We start from the raw sequence: 20,977 nt of genomic DNA, 5'->3' as shown, positions 1-20,977 counted from the left end.
ACCTCTGTTAAAATGAGGTTTTTTTGCTTCCACTATCGACAATAAATTGCAGTCATGAACCCTTCACTGACATCTGTGAGTGGAAGATATGCTTCCCTTCCTCTAGATCTTCGGGCTCATTGTTAGGGATGTTGGTGGTGGCAATAGTGGCGCTAGGGCTTGCTTCAATAATATGCTTCCCTTTATCATTCCCCTTGTCAGGTTTTGACTCAAGGTCGGAACATGCTTCTGATTTTGAAGCCTTGAACTCGGCCAGCAGTGATAGCTTAGCTCGACACTCACTTTTGTTGTGAGTGGGGCTCTTATGGAACTCACACCATTTTCTTGTGTCCTTATTTGACTTTGTGGTGGTGTTCCTTTCTTCCGGTTTTCACGAGTTGTCTTGGGTCACCCCACCTTCGCTTTGTCCTTGGTTTTGAAATTTGGGGACACCTTTCCATTACTTCAGATTCACGTATCCAAAGTCCCACTTCTTCTCTTTAAACTTCTGCTTGATCTTGACAACATATCGGTACATTGTGTCGAGTTAGGATATGTCCAGGAACTCCATCTCATCTTGGATGTACTCATGTAGCTAGCTGCAGTATTTGAGTACCAAGTGCTGCTCTGAATCCTTGATACCCAACTTTGTGTCAAGGGAATGAAAAATATTTGTAAACTTCAGCACATCTTGCTCCCTCCCGTGCCGCAGCATGGTTCACTTTATGTATTTATCCTCATAACTCCTGACAAGGTAGTACTTCACCTTGATGGCATCCTAGAATGAATTCCAAGTGGGTGTAGTTGAAAATAGTGAGGGTTCCCTATCGTCCTTCTACCCATAGTTGGTTTCCCACCAATCCTTAATGTTGGGCGCAAATTTGAGAAGTGCAAAAGTGATCTTTTCCCGACTAGAAAAATCATGAACAAAAAAATATCCTTCCAGCATACTTAACCATTTATTTACAACGTCTGCATCTATCTAACCATCAAATATGGGAATGTCAAAGTTACCTTGTACCTTAAAGGGTGTGGTGCTTCCATAGTAGCTACTGGAAGTAGGTGTGTTACCCTTGGGTAGTCGTTGAAGGATCTGGGCGAAGTTGTCCATCATCGTGTTCCTTTGTCGCTCGAGGGCTTCTTTGACTAGGATTTTGAAAGGATATCCTACCCCCTCATCTTTATTTTCTTTTGCCATGTGACGCCATTGAGATTTATGAGGTTGGCCTTGCAAATTTTCGACCAATTCAAGCCCTAAATCCTTATATCCCGACCTCGTTGGGGACATGCAAAGAAATACAGAGAAAGGGGAGACTGCTCTGATACCACCGGTCCAAATTTAAAGAGGAACACAACAAATTACATATATAACAATAAATATAGAGATGTAGAAGAAATAGAACTTCAATTCATTAATTTAAGATATCGAAATATGCTTACAAACATAATGGAAATAAAACTAGCTCAAGCGATGGTAGCTTATCTATGAGAAGATATGTGGCGGCTACATGCCTCTGAACCATGTTACAATGAGCTTTGAGGTCCTATTTATTATTGATAAACAATTCAAAACCCCAAACATCCAAAAAACTAACCCTAGGAGATGAAACACCAAACTATGGGCCCCATTGGGGTAAGTTGGTACATTAACTTCATGGGGTTGGAACTTTGGCATATGATCTTTGTTTGACACACACGATACCTCATTAGAAATATCTATCTAAGGAGTACAACTAATGACAACAAATATTTAAGGGGTTTTCCAAGAAAATGTTGTTTAGGACCTCAAAATGGCTTCGGAAGTTCAGGACCTGGAAAAATGGCAAAATTAGTAAATTGTGCTACAATTAAGGAAACTGAAAAACTAAAAGAAACAATGGTAGGTGTACAAGTGGAGTAGAAGTGTGGCCACCAATATCCACCTAGATCATCCCCCCCCCCCCCCCACCCCAATCCCCCATTTTAGTAGGAGCCAATTAATCATATGAATGGGTTGGAGCTCCCTTCTAATGGGTGTTTAAGAATGAGTGGAGGTTGTAGCTTCCTGCGGGTGGTTGTTTGTGTGTTGGTAAGAGTCTGTGCTATTACAAGATGTAATGAATTTTTCTTTCTAATAAAAGAAGATGATAGAGACAATGACAACGATGGTTTTCTCCCACATTAGGTTTCCACCTAAAAATCTTGGTGTCTAGGTGTGTTGATATGTTTCTTGTGTGTTGATGATTTATTTTCTCTTTACTGCTAATGGTTTTTTCTTAATAAATGAATAAGGAAATAATGATGCACTGGATAATGATAAACAATTGATCAAATCTATGAAAAGTTAGTTAATTGGATATATGTTGTTTTCTTTCACTAAATTCACATACATACACTAGTTGTACAAAGAACAACAGTGTACAAAATTAAAAATAAGAAAAGGAAAAGTTAAAATGGGTTACAAATACTCATTCACCCTCCCCCACCCCCCCCCCCCTTCTGGCTCTTAGTATTTTTCCTAACAATTGCTATCAGAGCAGTTTGCTCTAGCAAAAACTTAGCCACTTCAGAGTGGATCAAGGACAACATGAAAGAAGTGAAAAAGAAGGAAACTCAAAGGAAGGAGTTAGTTCAATAAAATTGTGGTAGTGAAAGTGGTATATCAGATGCAGTGGAAAATGTCAGCAAATATTCAACTTTGGGAGAACCACTCCTTTTATTGATTAAGAATGAAGAAGATAGTAACAAATAATTAGCAGGTGTTGTATTTTGTTCGAATTTGGTTCCATTTCCCTATTTGTGTAATTATGATGATAGTGAAGGTGATAGTGAATCAACTAAAATTGCTCTTAAAGGTAAAAGTTAATGTAATCATTCTGCAAAAAAATAGATTCAATGCTAATGGCCCTAGAAACATAAATTAAAGGGCTTACAGATGAAAATAGAGAGCAAAAAAAGTTACTTCAACAATTTGATGTAAAGGAGAGTGCCTACAATGAATATATTGTCACATTAAAAACCCATCTAGAATAAGGAAGGAAAATTGAGAAGGAATGAGGAAGAAGTATAAAGAAAAGGAAGATCAGTTTCAAAGACTAAAGGATGAACTCAAAAAGAAAAGCTCCCACTTACAAGAGGTAACGAAAACTGATGCAACAATTAAACACCTTAGATAAATGTAATGACCCAACTATAGTAAATTAAAATTTATGAAATTAAATAAAATTAATTAAATTAAAATTATAAATTAAATTAAATCATTAAAATAAATAAATAAATAAACTTTATTAAATCAAATTTAGAGATTCGAATAAAATAAAATCAGATTTTGTTTATAAAATCAACATGTATCAAAATTTGGACACATAGATGGAGGAAGTCAGTGAACAAAGAATTATAAGAAGGAAGGGGCAGTTGGAGGCAAGGGGGTTGAAAGGAGGAGGAAAATTTGTAACACAGAGTTTTTAAATAGAAAAGACTGAGCCTTGTTTGTTATGAAGTTTTTGGGCACGGGGGAACAGAGTGCAGCAATTGAGAAGCATTATGGACTGAGTAACTAGGTTGTACTTAGTTTGGATGGGAGGTTATGGTCATTTGGTAATGGGAACGAGAGCTGGAGAAATTCTGAAGCCTCTTCATCTGCAGGAAACCAGGTAGGTACTTCTCATTAGATCAGTCAATTTGATATATGATTTTTTTCTAAATTTTAATGTAGGTTCATGAAGATTTCATATTCTGTTCACAGGGAATAGTTGTTTAAATTATTTACAGTTCTTACAATAAAGAACCAATTATTGTGTAGGGCTAGAAACATAAATCATCTCTCTCAAATATAATCTTGAAAAGTCAAACAACCGAAATGAAGAGCTACTTCAAGTATTTGGAGAACAAGAGAATGAGTTGAAGGAAGAGATTATGAAATTAAAAGAGGAAGTGAAAGAAGGAAGAAATATTGAAGAAGGAATGAGGAAGAAATATCTAGAAAAGGAAGAGCAATACCTAACGCTGGAGGTTGAGGTAAAATTCTAAAAGGAAAATTAGAAGAAAAGGATAAACATTTGAGATTTCAATATAGTAGTAAGATTTTGGATAATATTATTAGTAGTAAAAGGTCTCCTTCCACTAAATCTAGTCTTGGTTTTCATGAATCCTTAAAAGGATAATCTACTTGACAGGCTCATGCCAGGAACTTCAAGGATAAAGAGATATGAAGTCAACTAGATCAACATCCAAGGAAAATGAATTTTCGAAGGAAATCATTTTTTGCAATAATAGGAATACTAATCAATTCTATCTTCTCATCAATAATTTTGAATTTTTTTCCATGTCATAACTATGGACACATTGTATCAAATTGCAAAAAATATTTTGATCTAAAGCAAATAAGCACTCCACAAGAATATCATAAGATCCTAGGTAGAGATATTGTTATTTTTACAACATTTTTGGTCACAAATATATTGATTGCAATAGGACGAATATGAAACATAAATATTATAATTCCTCTAATCCATAATTTGGTCATCTAAGGTGTTATACTTATAGTAAGCTTGAGATAGTAGAAAAAAAATTCAGGAACAAGTCAATAGATTTTCATAGACAACAAGGGAAGTAACCAGACAAGAATGTTGTTACAAGAAGATCTCACAAGGATAGATCCTCTGGCACTTCTCATATTAATGAAAAGGAAGAAGAACAAATCAGGTGTGGCCTTTCTGCTTTCTTGTTTGAATAAAAAGAGGAATTGTACGTAGATAATGCATGATCTCATAACATGAATGAAGATAAGAACAAATTTGAGATCTCAAGAAAAACAAATATGGTAAGGTTATTCTAAAAAATATTGCTCCAACAAAAGTTCTGGGAAAAGGTAGAATCAAACTTGATAAGCATGCAAAAGTACTTATTGCATTGTTAGTTCAAGGGATAAAAAAAATGTTCTAAGTTTAGGTCAAATGGTTTACAAAGTATGTATAATTTTATTCAGATCAACTAAATGAAAAGTTATAGAAGAAGAAACGAGAAAGGTTATAGAAAGAGGATATAGAAATCCAAACAAATTTTATGTGCTATCAAATAAGAATTTAGGATGAAATAAGAGGTATAGTTCATCTTCTTCAGATAAAAAGTAAAAGAAGATGGTGACCACTGCATTTTATTTTGTTTAAATAGTGAAAAAAGAAGTGAATAATAGGTACATAAACTCATGAAGAGTAGGTGATGATTATGAGGTCCACATAGTTAGTAATGTGTGATCTCGGAGGTAGCTATGCATGTATATCTTGATGATGTTTCCCTACATTGTTTTATTATTCATTTGATGCTTATACTACTGACATTCCATTGATGAAGAAAACATGAAAAGGAAACATATAGGACATGTTCAGGGAGACTTATGGTTATGAAAGTTCAAAATTGAACTTTCTTGTACGCGGATCACATGAAGGACAGTCGTGTGTATACACAAGTTTTGTTCTAGAGAGTAACATATGTTTCTCTGATATAAATAAATAATGGCACAAAATTAGGGTGAGCTTCTAATATGCTTAAATAACTTATTATTGGCTTTATATTTCAATGGGAGCAATCCTTATGCCTCTAACAATGCATTGTTAGCATTATGATTGCTTGAGTACTTCTTGTTGCATGATGGGTTTATGATGAATACATATCATTGTTGATGTATTGTTGTTACTATGGTTTGTACTGAAAATACATCTTTTTTGTCATGAGTTATCACTGATGTGTGCTCATGAGCCCCAGTATTGCAGCAAGAATGCTGCAACTCCCAAGGCTACCAACTTAAATTATCAACCCGTGGTTGGTACAAAATTAATAGATGTCGACACTATATGTGAAGCATATAATGTGTCCTTATTTCATTGAAATGATGTAATGGAGTAAATTTCATGAAATCAAATATTAAACTAATTGCAGAAATGGAAATGTTACTCTATTTGCAATAAATGGAAATGCTACTTGCTCAAATGTAAACACTAATCATAATTGCAAGAAGGTAAAGGTTACACTCTTTGCAAGAGTGAAAATTATTTATCTATTTGAATAATGTTAACCTTGTGCTACTTGCGAAAATTTGAATCAGTATTCTAATTGTAGAATGTGAAAATTTTCCTTGAAAATAAACTAATCCTATACAAAAACAACAATTTGTAACTGAAATCCTAAGAGAATCAATTCAAAGAAATAGGCCTAATATATTTTGTAAAAAGGAAAGTCCTAAGTGGTTTTTATTCTTCCATAATCATGAATCTAGAGCCTAGGGGTAATTATTAAATCCTAAGAGACAAAAACCAAGATTTTGGAGCAAATATGGTCAAGTGTAGACGTGGTACAAGAGTCCTACAGGAGGTGCTAGAGGAGGTCCTGTTTTACTACATGAGGAGATAACTTACTGAATGAATAAGTAAATAAAATTAAAATAGATTGTGTTAGGACTTCATTCCAAGTGGAATCACTCCAAAATACCCCTGCTAACATGTGTTAAAAAAATAGCAGAAAATTACTACTATAAAAACTGGGAATTCAAGAACTAGTGAGATAATTACCTACCAAATGCCTAGCCTAATCAAGTGAAACATATATGCGGTAAATTTGGTTATTAATTTGAATTTGTTTATGAAATAATACAAGTGGAATGAAATCAAATGAAGCTTGTTAATACATTCTAAAAAATAGTAGAAAATTACTACTATTTTTCTACAAGGGACTTACAAAAATTCTAGATTCGTGAACTAGTAACCCAATCCAAGTAGCTCAATGATGAAGATGACTTTAAATTTTGTTATAAGGATGCATCATGCTTGTGAATCTGTAAATAAATTGCAAAAAAACCCACTTCAGTCATTTAACCAATGTAACCTACAACAAAATAAGCACAAATAGTAAATGTAGAAATAAAATATGCAAGTGAAAAATATGTTCAAATGACATAAATAAATTATACAAGAGGGATATGAGGCACCTAGGATGGCCACTCCCAAGGAAAATGAAAGTTATATGAAGGAAACCAAGATCTAAAAAAGGCACCAAACTTCATTATTTGAATCAATCCAACTACATTTCTACTAGAAATGAAAGTGGAGTTGCTAAGGAACACGTTTTTTCCACAAGAAGACTATAAATGAACACCTCTTGAGGAGAATTCATATTCATAGTTATACACAATTATGAGGAAGAATTCTCCTTTAAAGGAGGAATATTTCCCCTCCAAAATCCCTCAAATAGTGGATCTAGTTCCCAACACTAGGAAACTGCATTAAATGATAGGGAACACATTCCTAGAATTTTTCAATCACTGGAGCTCTAGAATTTGTCAATAATTTCAGAATATTTTGTTCATTTATCATCCAATCTTGATATTCCTGTAGTAGGGAGGACATCCCTAGATTATCTCCTCCTCCAAATCTTCATAATCTGTCCAATATTCTCACAATATTCAATAAGAATAAATAATATTAGTCACAAATATGCAATTATCTCTAAACCTTCCTAATGAACATATTAAAGCTAAAAATAAGTCATATAATGCAAAAATGATAGGTTTAATGTGCTAAATAATGGTTATACAGGCCTTAATTTATGTCTTATTTTGAGGCCCATGATGCCCTCCTCTTGAAAGTGTTGTTCATCCTCTAAGCAACTTAGTGACCTAATTGTGCCCCATTCATGGCCCAGGTTGCCTCCCTAACATCCCGAGCTACCTTAGAATGAATTTGGGCACATGTTATCTTGTTCCATTCTCTTCTTCTTCCTCTCCAGTTCCTTTTGTAGATCCATCCTTTTCTCCAAGTTCTAATTAGTTTTGTGCTTGAGTCTTGAGGAAAGTATCCCTATTATTCTTCACAATGATTTCCCATGATATAAGTTTTTGAACATTCTCCACAACATATGTGATAATTAGCATCATTGGTGAGTCCATGGACTCTCTTCAATTGAAACTACTCCCTCCATGCTTTTTCACTGTGACTTTCCAAACATTGACAAACCAATGCTCCCAATCTGCTATAGGGGTATAAGAGCAGTTTTATCCATACACGTTAGCGTAACGAAAAGTTCAGACTCAACTCAAAAAAAAAAATTCTTTCATATCTTGCTTAACTCAAAAGAAACATTCTCATTCATTTTTTTTATTCTCAAACTATGATTAGAATATGGTTGAAGGGATGAGAGGTTTTACATCTTTCTTGTCCATAGATAGTAGAGAAAAATTTGTACTTACCCTTCACTTAGATTTACCTCTTCAAATCTAGGGTAAAGTAGCTCAAAATTAGGCTTTTTGTAGCACTCTAGAATTTTCTGTAGCACAATTCCTTTTCCTGTAGCAAATATGTTTCTCCTATAGCACATAGTCTGTCTCTCGTGTAGCATACTTGTTTCTCATGTAGCAACCTTGTTTCTCCTGTAGCAACTATTCTCGATCTTATAGAACCTACCAATAAACTTTGTATCTCTTATGTAGCACACTAGGCAGTCCCTGGTAGCATCTATCTCGTCCTTTTGTACCTTGATGGGTTTCTCCAGTTATTTATTTGGAATGAGTAATTGTGCAAGTGAATTTGAGCCTTGTACTTTTATTTCCTTTTTGGGTAATGACTCATAGCACTTTAGTGACTTGGCCTTTGCAAGAATTTTGACTTTTAATTTTTTCCCCATTCCTTGTAATCATCACCTTCTTAATTTCACTTTTCCATGTTGCATGAGTGAGGGAGTTAGTTGCACTTAAATTCTTGAGTGTGGTTGAGACTACTGACCCATCCTTAGCTTATAAAACCTCATCTCTTATGAATTGACAACAAATTTCCAACCATAACATGCTTAAGAGAATAGGTGAAGAATATTGCATACTTGTACCTACCTGTGATGTTGATTTAATGGAGATGCTTCCATGCTAGACATGGACTTAATAATACAATAATATTGAAGGTGTTGGTTTCCTTTGTTTGCTTCTGCACAAGTCTTCTTAACCTAATGATCCTTTGGCTGATAAAATTGTTGCATGTGCAGGTCTTTTCCTAGAGTCTAATCTATTGTTGGCAGAGTGGATGGATTGCTTCCTAAAGAGGGTCTACCCCTTCTCATCTTCAGAAATGGCTTTGTGATACTCACTATGGTTGGATCTTTTCCTCTATGCATGAAAAAAAAAGCATGTTGATTATGTCGTAATTGTACACACTTCTACAGGAGGAATCCTCTTCCTATAACAATCATTTACATCTTCTTCAAGACTTCACTACTAAATGTGGGATTGATGTAAAGTCATAGGAGTTATAAGGATAGGGTTAAAATCATCAATAGGTGGTGCAAAAGTTTATTCCAAATCCTTTTCTGATTTTTTTCATTTAAGGTAGAGTGAAATTTCAAGATAACCCCTAGATAGATGGATTGGATAACTATTGAAAGTAATATAGGTGGACCTATCCCAAATTTTCTTAGAGAAGACATGCCCTTTTGGCCCCTTTTTCCAATTAGATTTTCCTCCTGTATCATTTTAGGACAATATGTTGTAGAAAAATTGTTTTATCCATATTTCTCAAATGGTATCTTGGATTGACCTAAAATTTGTTGATCATGTTTCCACCATCCTTATGTATCTCCCCATGAAAAATCTCATTCAATGGATGCACGAATCTCGAGAACAATAAAAAATGGTTGTAGGTGATGGAAGCTAATTTGTTGAAACATGTGCACTCAAATTTGCTAAAGTTTATTAAGCATGTTACCATCATTTGTATGCATATCCACATGCAAAAACTCATCGAATGGATGCACGATTTTCAAGATATGGTAAAGTAAATTTATGCCCTGTGTATTTTTTCTTCTTGTAGCATTTTAGGACAATGAGGAAAATGAAACAGGAAATACTTGGAAATTATATGTGGATGTTGGAAATGGATGAGGGTGATCAGTCGAAATGGCCTTGGTCTTGTTGGGGCATCTGTGAAAATGAGGAGAAATCCCAAGTTTGACTTCCTTTGACTAGATTTTTTACCAACTTTTTCTTTTGGTGCTAACTTGTTTTTGTTGCTTGCAAAGGTTGGAGAGCACTTGTATTCATCAGAGAGAGATACATGGAGAAACTATTTTTTTTCGTTTTCATTTTTCATTTTTCTTTTTTTCTTTTTAGGCCTACTATATGCCTAAATAAGTTTTTCAACTAATAGGTCTACTTAGGCGAATCAAAGGAGGTTTTCACCTAAGATCTTTTCTTTTCAATTATTTTCTCTTTTTCCAACCCATTGACCACCTCATAGCAGTTTTCAATCAATAAGCCAATATCAAGTGCCTCGAAGGAGGTTTTCACCAGAGATTTTATTTTCATGTTTTATTTTATTTTCCTCTTTCTCCATTTTTTCTTTTATTCCTCCATCCTACCCTACTTGAAGAAAAGAAAATATCTTTCAAGTATAGGAATAATTCCAATGGAGCCATGTGCATAACAAGATGACAGATAAACTAATGTATAGGCTTGAAATGTATGCTTTGACATGTATCTGAATGTGAGAGACCAAATGCTTTGACTGAGATGAGATCAAGATTGTTGATGAAGAGTGTGTTGTTGCATCTTAATGATTGTTTGGAGCCATATTTCAATGTTGTTGTGATGACCTTGGCCCACTTGCACAATTTTATCTCTTCCTATCTCCTCTTCTACAGTGACATTCAAATCTTCTTATTTTTTCTAATTAGTCTTTTGAACACATGGTAGATTTGATGATAAACATGAGTGGAATTTCTCAATCTATGATGAATACCATTTAGATTAAGGGGATAACTTTGGAAGTGTTGTATCTCATCATTGTAAGTGGGTTAAGCTACTTCCTTGCAGTGCGGGTTTGGAAATGATGGGAAGTAAGTGAGTGAGAGTGGATCTTTGAGATGGATGTGGTTGGGGTTGTGGGTTTGGTGGAGGTGGATGCTAGGGAGAGCATGGAGTTGGGGATGAAGGATATTGATGAAAATATTGAGGATATTATGGATTCCTCCCATAATGTTCTTTCCAATGTTGTTTCCAAGGTTGTTTTTTGGGTTCAAATGACCAACGTTGGCAAAGTAAAGGGTGTGTTGAAATTTCTTTGAGATGGATATGTATAACTTGAAATTGTGAATTAGGCTTCACATTATACTAGGTTGACTACGCTGCCATGGTCTTCTTTGAGTTACGTAACATAGCTTCTTTGGTGATTGACTTGCTCCATTGTCCTCTTGGTAAACTTCCTTCATGCTTAGTAATGATGGGAAATATTTAATAGAATGTGATTCTGCATGGACAAAAAAATATTGACATCTTATTTTTTCTCATTTTTCATTGTTAAAATTTCTACATGTTCACTTAGGTTACTAAGAATTTTTGTTTTAAAGTTATCAAGAAAACTTAAAAGTTCAACTTGACTTACCAATCTTGATGTTGATTTACTTACTCTTACCATTCCTCTTGATATGTGCTTGCATATTTCAGAAATTTATTCAAATGATAATTGGAATATATCACCTCTACTTATGAGATCAAGGATATCAATCCATTTATCCCTAATTGTTCTAAGTAAGCGAGATTTTAGTGTGTCATATCCTAAATGGTGTAATTTTTCCCTCTTAACATTATATCTTCTTTTTGAGTCATTCTAAAGATTTCTTCTTTTAGATCATGATATTTATATTTTTTTAGAAATATCTTTTGCATATCATTCCATGATCTTATTGAAGTAGTCCCTAAACTCATGAACAATTTAAGAGCTCTATCCTTCAATGTTGCTGGAAAAAATCTTAATTTTTGAGTGTTTAGTAAATAACCATAAGATCTACAAAGCATTTAAAATTGAAAGAGAATGGATTTCTGATCCTTTGACCTCATACAATGGAAGTTGGGAAGGAAATATGGAGGTATGTTCTTCATATGAACACTGATATCATTATCTTGAATGGGAAATCCAAGAGGATCTGCCTTATTGTCATCATCTCCATCCATTTATTTTACCCTCTATGGCACCTCTTCTTCTTCTACGTACAAAACTTGATGGTGATGTGGTTCTTATTGCAATGTGTGATCAAATGAGGGATGGGGAGGGGGGTTCACGTTGGAGAAGTATTTTTAGTTTTTATAAAAAAAAATTAATGAGAATGCTAATACGATGGAAGTTTCTAATCTTGAAATGTAAGGTGCCTAATGAATTTTTTAGTGTGTTTTTCTAGAAAGTAAAAGAAATGAATCATATAGAGAAGAAAAAAATGCATACTTTGACACCTCCCCGACAATGGTGCCAAGAAGTGATGAGCCTCACTATTTCAACAAGAATGTTGCAAAACCCAAGGCTACTAACTTAAATTATCAACCCGTGGTTCATAAAAAGTTAAGAGATTTCGACACTATATGTGAAACATACAATGTGTCATTCTTTTGTTGATATAATGTAATGGAGTGAATTTTATGAAATTAAATCCTAAACTAATTACAGAATGGAAATGTTACTCTATTTGCAAGTAATGGAAATTCTACTTGTTCAAATGTAAACACTAATCCTACTTGCAAGAAGGTAAAGGTTATGCTATTTGCAAGAATGAAAAATACTTGTCTATTTTCAGAATGTTAACCTTGTGTCACTCGCAATAATGTGAATCATTACTCTAATTGCAGAATGTGAAAAGATTTTCTTGACAAGAAACTAATCCTATGCAAGAACAACAATTTGTAATTGAAATCCTAAGAGCATGATTTCAAGGAAATAGGCCTAATCTATTGTGTAAAAAGGAAAGTCATAAGTGGTTTTTATTCTTCCCTAATAATGTATTTAGAGCCTAGGGGTCAATATTAAAGCATAAGAGACAAAAACCAAGTGTGTATCAATTTTTCCCTTTTTGTGGCAAAGAAGTTTTATAAAAATAAATGGAGTTGGAATGTTTACTCTTAAATTTACAAAATCATCAAGAATTAGGTGGTGGTAAAAGAAGACAAAACATGTCAATTTAAATTCAATTTCATGTCATATTTTTTCTAAAATTTAATATATATTTTTTATCTAATTTATTGATTTTCTTTAAAAGATATTCATTAATATTTTACATAAATTTTTAAGTAGTGACAAAACTGTGACCCCCCATTTCTCTATTGATTTATGTTTTTTAATTCTAATTTCTTTAAGAGATGTGTTGTAAACATTCTAAAGATTGCTAAACAAATTTGAAAGTAAAAAGTAAGCATATTTTTTAATTATTATTAAAATACTAGTAAGAATGATAATCTTTTTGTATATATAAAACCGCGACCCAAGAAACTATCCTTTCAAGTTTATAAAATCAATTTTTTTTAATAGAAATTTGAAAATAACATATAACAAAATGTTAACATTATTTCTTGAAATTTTTTAAAATATATTTTAAATTTTTTATAATAAAATTTTTAAATATGATTATAAAATATTTTATATTGTTCAAAATATAATATATAAAATTAGTTGGTTAGAAATTCTAATACTATATATATATATATATATATATATATATATATATATATATATATATATATATATATATATAAAGTTTTAGCATTTCATTTAACTTTACATATTTAAACCTACATATTTAAAAAAGTTATTTATATTTTGTGAGTGATTAACCATATTTTTTACCAATATTTACTATCAGCTGACTTATTTAAAAATTTAGTATTTACTTTTTATAACATTATTTATATTTTCTGAATGCATTAAATAGGTTCAATATAACTTTTACGAAAATTTATTGTCAATTAGCTTTGTTACAAATTTAGCATTTATTTTTCATAATTAACAAGTATGAAACTCAACTCATTTAATTGATATTTTTATATTCATTTTATTTTTATCTTTTTTCATTTCAGTACTTTTTTTCTTTTGCCACATAATGAGACACATTAACATGCTTTTACGTCTCGGTGCAACAAGAGAGACCCTATTTTGCTACAGAAGGAGATAACCTAATGAATCCCAAAGTAAATCAAATGAAAATAAGATGGATTTTTTTTTATTAAGTAGGATTTTTTTAGGACTCCATTCCAACTAGAATCACTCCAAAATACCCCTATTAACATGTGCTAAGAAATAACATAAAATTACTACTCTGAAAACTAGAAATTCAATAACTAGTGAACTAGTTAACCTACCAAATGCCTAACTTAATCAAGTGAAAATTATATGGTGTAAATTTTGTTATTAAATTGATTTTCTTTTATGACCTAATACAAGTGGAAAAAATTCAAATAAATCTAATAAGAATTTCTAAAAAATAGCAGAAAATTACTATTATTTTGCTACAAGGGACTTCCAGAAATTCTAGATTCGTGAACTAGTAATCCAATCCAAGTACCTCAATGATGAAAATGACTTTTAAAAGTTGGTATGTGGATGCATCAAGCTTTTGACTTTGTAAGTAACTTTCAAAATGACTCACTTCAATCATTTAACCAATGTAATGTATGACAAAAGAGGCATGAATAGTAAATGTAGAAATAAGAGATGCAAGTGAGAAAGGAATTCAAAGGACATAAATAAATTATAGAAGAGGGATCTGAGGCTCTTGAAATGACCAAGCCTAACGAAACTCATATTTCTATGAAGGAAACCAAGCTTTACATGAGATTCCTTCTTCTTTCATGGTGGGTGAAGTATCCATTCAAATCAATCACACTCCTTTCGCTTACACACAATTTAAATACATAAATAATAAACTAAAAATACACATTTCATCATAATATAAATATGTATAATTTCTTTTTAGATTAAATATGTATAATTTTTTTAGTATAGTCTCTCCTACTTTAGCTTAGCTTTACCATTTTAAACAATCAAACTATTTTGAAAAAACAAAATGAGTATAGGGTAACGAAATTGATGTTTATTTGGCGAGGTTGTTTCTTCCAAGCTTGCAACCTTGGGTGCTCTAGTATCTAAAATAGCTTGGGCAGATGATGGAACAATGTTATTTGAAATGGGGTCTATTGTTTCCATATGAATTGTTGACAGGGATGCATACAAGAGGAAAACATTGTTCAACCATTTGACACTTTGAAAAGCAATCCAAACACTAAAAAATGGATCCCTCTTTCTTGAAGAGGAAATTGAAATATTAATCCAAATAGTTGAAGAAGAGTGTATGGGTATCACCTACGAATTTGGTGATGTTCTAGTGATGGAAAATCACTTTATAAAACATGTGAGAAGGCCTTGAACCCAACCTAGAAAGTTGTTGACTGAGCTGTCAATTAGTTGCTATGGTGTTTCTTTCCATTATTAAGCATTATTGTGGTTGGAAATTAATCTGAGAGGTTAACCTCTTACTACATGTCCTCGAAATGTCGAAATAGATCTCTCATGGTTTATTCCTCTGTCAAATTTGTAATTTCACTCAAAACAAAGTCTCTTAACTGATCATTTCCTAAGTGTTTTACAAAAGCTCATAATAGACCAGATTGTTCTTCAAGAATAGATTGGAAAATCCTCCATTGTCCAATAAATGATGCCTGGACATGGTTTTATTTATTTCACATTAAAGTGATATGAATGTTGTTCCTTATAACAATTTTTTTCTTTTATGTTTTTAGAGTAATCATGCATGAATTTCTTGGAGTTTCCATTTTTGGAGTTGTAAGTGTTGGTGTCCAAGTATGAACAATTTATTCAATGCATTTTCCTACATTAATGTATCAATCCAAGTGCGTATTCTTTTCAAGGAAACACGCAAGGTATATGTAGGGGAGCGATTACAATTTTTCATCAACCAAGGGTTCGTGATTACCAAATCAAAGCATTGCTGAAACAGAAATAGAAAATCAACTGTAGAACTTAAAAGGGTATTCACATTGATCTAAAGAATCTACAACAACAATTAAGAAATAAATACAGCAATGAACAATACACACATAACAAGAAAACATGCAGCGCCTGATCATAATAGTAGGCCTAGCTCTCTAATTAGGGCTGTGTTACTCACAGCAAAAGATAGAACAACAAAAAGGGTTGTATTTTATTAATCTGAACAATGGTGTTACAATGCAATGCAGGGTCTAGCTAACCCCTTGTATAGGAGTGACTCGTCATTTATACAGTACAAAGAGGAGTAACGTTTCTCCCCAAAACTTGACAACTATATGCCTAAAGATATACATTGGTTCAACACATCACTAGTGCCGAGAGAGCAACAAGAGGAATGATCCAAAATGGGTTGAGAACAACTGCAAATGAGTTATGTTGTTTCATTGTGGTCGATCGGCTACTGTGAATCATGAAAATGCTATGATATGCCATGAGGTCAACACCAGTTAATCTGCGGTCATAACATGTTTGAGTGGTTCACATAGGTAAAACCCTCATGACTCTACTTCATTAATTAAATATTCCAAGAGACGATAAAGGGGAATTACTTCATAGTTTTGCATAGTAAATATATGTGAATGAATACAAAAGGGATGAAAAGAGGAGTGGAAATGCATGAAAAAGATAGGCTGATTTGGTGCCCTACATCTCCCACCAACTAGCGTTCTGCACGCCCTTGTGCAGATCACCATCTCTGCAGGTTTGGGTTGGATAGGCTGTGTGCTTCATGAAGTCGGGCGAGATTGTATTCATCAGCTATTTCTGTTCCTAGAACCTTAAGCCCCAATGAGAGAAGAACTTCCTTCCACCAACGATTTGGTACATTATATGTTGGGGTGTAGTGCTCTGCTGGCAGCCAAATGATAGGGTATTAAAATCGAATTCCCATCCACCAGACTCCACATGTTTGGATGCATGCCACATATCTTGGCACCTTACTGAGTGCTCATGAAAAATTTGGTCCTCCAAATGGTTCTCTGTTCTGGACAGATGTGGGTGACATCATCCACCTTTTCTGATAACTATCCAGGGCCTCAACTTCAAACGTGACTAATTGATTGAAACATAGATCAATGCACCACTTTTGTGTCCTTAGCATATGTTCCTTGTTTCCCATAATTCCTAAAAATGTAGTGTGCTTATTGTACATATTCACTGATCTCTTGGGTTCTCCTCTTATCATAAAAGGCTTCATGAGCTAATTTGACTCAAATGTATTAGAAGGCTTCTACCAGCTTATCTGATTGAAAGTGTAAGAGGTGAGTGCCCTTAAATGAATGCCCCCCACATATGGAACTGGATTAAATTCTCTATCAACATGCAGGAGATACCCATGCATGTAAAGCTCACACATCAAATGTTGAGTTGGCACATCATGGGCTCTCAATATCTGGAGGAACTGTACACCATTCTCAATCTCCTGACTAATTTCTTTCTCGATGCTTTCCAAACAGAAGAAAATAAAACAATCATGCAAAAATAAAGAATAACTAGATGTGGGAGGGCGACATGCCATCACCTCCTATGCTAAATTGAGCATCTATTCTTTGTCGGCTTTCAATTCTGCCACTTTCCTTTTTAGCTACTCCAACTTGAGTTGCTACTTTGCATACCTCAATCACATTATATCTATGTGCTCCACATATTCGAAGATAGTCGTGGATGGTCATTCTTGGGTTTCTTCACTTCGTTCTGATATCGCGCCATCGTGGATTTCCAAGTTTGTGCTTCAACCATCAATGAAAACTCATGGCCTTCAAACAAATACTCTATAGGTTCTATCTTAGTGGTAACAGAAGTTGTTGCCACTTCATCTACCTGTGTCTCTGCTTCATCCATTGTGGCTTTGGGCTTCTTAGCCCACCGCTTATATTTCCTCACCTGGTGCACCCACCTTCTAAGCCTCTTCACCTCTATTTTGAGCCACATTGTTTCTTTGAATTGCAGCTGATATTTTTGCTTAATAGGTAGCCTCTATTGCTGACACAATTCTACCCATTCTTGTTTGACTACCACCTCATCTGGTACTGCAGTCGGTTCGACAGGTGGTGGATTAATTGAGGGAGTATCCATAGGGTTAACTAATAGGGCTGCTTTGCATGGTCTCTCTTCCTTGGGAGCAACAACTTCCTTACTGACTCTTGCCTCGAGCTGTTGTGAAGCTACCTCAATAGGTGGTAGACTCACTTGATGGGTGTCCATCGGACATTCAGTCAAAATTTCCCCTCCAGGTACCCTTGTTTTAGAAATACCTGCCTCTTCCTCTCTTTTGGGTTCCTGGGAAAGGTCTTTGTGGAAGTCTGCGACCAACAAACCTGTGGCAACTGGTTCCTTATTCAATCAACCAAACTTCAAAATCAGTGGAAAAACAACATCATCCTCCGTGTGTCAGGAAGAGCGAGACACCCTCGCCCCTTTTGGAATGGAGAAGTAAGAGGAAAATAGAAATAATTCTCCTACCTGATCTATCTCGACCCTGGTTATGGCCTCGGGTTATTTCCCTCTATCTACAACATCTCTGCTCTAGGTTGAAACCCCTGTATGTACAGTCCCCCATTCCAAGGTTGACGTTGGTTCTTGTGGAGAAGTGTCAGTCTCAGCATCTATTTCCTCTGCAATCTCCAGGGCCAGACAGGTTGATGGTGGTTCTTGTGTAACACCACCTTCTGTATCCAACAGTTCTTGAACAGATGATTCTGGCACTGTTTCTTCTAGCACGGCATTGATAAAAATGGATTCTTGCATCATTATGTCAATTTCTTCCATTATACCCATAGCCTCTCCTTCTGTTGGCCACATGGTTCTTTCAGATTTAGGCACCTCTCGTCTTGGTTCATCTTCCTCCATCAGTTCCACGATCAAGGGTGGTTTTTGTGGGACACCCCTGGCCACAATATTAATGAGTTCTTCCACCTCAGCCTGATGTGGTACCTCTTTTCTTATTACAGTGCTATTGATTTGCTCCATTAGCTCCATAGTCAATGCTGGTTCTTGTGGAGCAGCCTCGACTATCCTTTCTATTTCATGTTGATCCAGATCTTGGGGGCCTCAAGATCTGAAGAATTGCAATGCTAGAAAGAAAATTACAGAACACACCATAAATAAAACGACAAAGAATTTTTTTATTAAAACCGATATTAATTATAAAGGCTACATTATGGCGGACAATCTCCCCTTTTACAAATGCAATTTGTTACTTATAGTATTTTTCAGTTACAATACCACAGGTCAATTCCATGGGTGAATGAATACCATGGGTGGATGTCACAATACCATGGATCAATTCCATGGGTGAATGAATACCATTGGTGGATGCCACAATACCATGGGTGGATGTCATAATACCATGGGTCAATTCCATGGGTGAATGAATACCATGGGTGGATGTCACTTACAATACCATGGGTAGATAAATACCATGAGTGGATGCCACTTACAATACCATGGGTAAATTCCTTGGGTAGATGAATAACATGGGTGGATGAATACCATGGGTTGATGCCATTTTTGATTTTGATCATTCCTCCCTCGTTAAGAAGAAATGGTCCCCATTGCATGAAGTTCCCTGTTGCGAAGCCTTTGTTGAATATGAAGATCCACTAAAGAGAAGGGTTTTATGTGGTTAACCCAGAACCATGATGAACGAAGATCTGAGGATAGAGATACCCTATAATGCTTGTGACCAACTATGATACTGACAATGTGCGGCCTAGCAAATGGACTTTGATGAAGTGTGGGTTTGTGGATGACCCATAACCATGATGAATGAAGATTCGAGGATAGAGATACCCTGTAATGCTTGTGACCAACTATTATAATGACAATGTGCAGCCTATCAAATGGAATTCATGAAGTGTGGGTTTGCGGATGACCCATAACTAAAACGAAGATCTGAGGATAGAGATACCCTGTGATGCTTGTTACCAACTATGATACTAACAGTGTGTGGCCTAGAAAATGGACTTCGATGACAAGGATATTATGTAGTTGATCCATAACTGTAATGTTGGTTGTTGATGAAGTAGCAGGTGCCTACATAGCCTAGGGTGGAGGGCACGTCTCCAAATAACCCAAGTCGAATACTGCTATGCTGAAACTGATGAATGTGAAGCAAGTGCCTACTAAAGTGGGTTGGGAGGGCACGTCTCTAATGGGAACCCACTCTAAATGCTGCTCCAGAATTAAAATGGACATAACTCAGTCAATATAACTCAGAATGTTTATTATAACATATTTTTGGAAGCAGAATGACCCTTTTGCATCTTCCCATGTGTTGGAAATCCTTATCTAGACACTCTAGAATCTCAGATTCATGCTGCAATTTTTCTGCCGCCACAGAAATTCTGAAAACATAATTGATTTTGAGTCAATGATATCTGCCACATCCGAACTCTGATTCGACCAAATTTTTTTTGAAATTGGGTGATTTCAAGAGGAGCTCAGATCTATAATTGTTTTTCTGAAATTATGCACAAAAAACTTCAAAAAATGTTAATAGAGTTTCCATCCACCAGTTGTCGTTAGAAAAAAAATAAAAATAAAGAATAAAAAAATAAAAATTAATAAAAATAAAAATCTACAACACAGTTGATTTTAAATCAGCAATATCTCCCTCATCCAGACTTCGATTTGGCCAATTTTTTTTTGAAATTTGTTATTTTACGACAAGAAATCCAAATCTATTATTTTTTTTGTAAATATTTTACCAAATGTTTCATATCTAATCTGTAAACTTGCAGCCAAAAAAAAAATTCTGCAAAAAAATGAAAAAAAGAAAAATTCTTCCTACTTGGCCCAAGAAAGTGGTTTGTGGAGGTTGGCTTGAAGTTTGTTGAATATTACGGCAAAAATTTGTAACTCAAATATGCATGAATCCCTCATTCTAGAGGAATTGTAACCTGCTTTGATACCACTAATCCAGATCTTGGGGGTAGGCCCCCAAGATCTAAAAGATTGAAATGGATCTTGTGGGTGAGGCCCCCAAGATCTGAAGAATTGCTATGCTAGAAAGAAAAATACATAACACACAGTAAATAAAACCACAAAAAAAATTTTCATTGAAACTGATATTAACCATAAGGGCTACATTATAGTGGACAAACTCCCCTTTTACAAAATGCAACTTGTTATATTATTTTTCAGTGACAATACCACAGGTC

This window comes from Pinus tabuliformis, chromosome J (assembly GCF_031772625.1).
Source record: "Pinus tabuliformis cultivar Carrire ecotype Pingquan chromosome J, CPIR1, whole genome shotgun sequence".
In the NCBI taxonomy this organism is placed as follows: domain Eukaryota; kingdom Viridiplantae; phylum Streptophyta; class Pinopsida; order Pinales; family Pinaceae; genus Pinus; species Pinus tabuliformis.
This window is presented reverse-complemented; position numbering follows the sequence as displayed.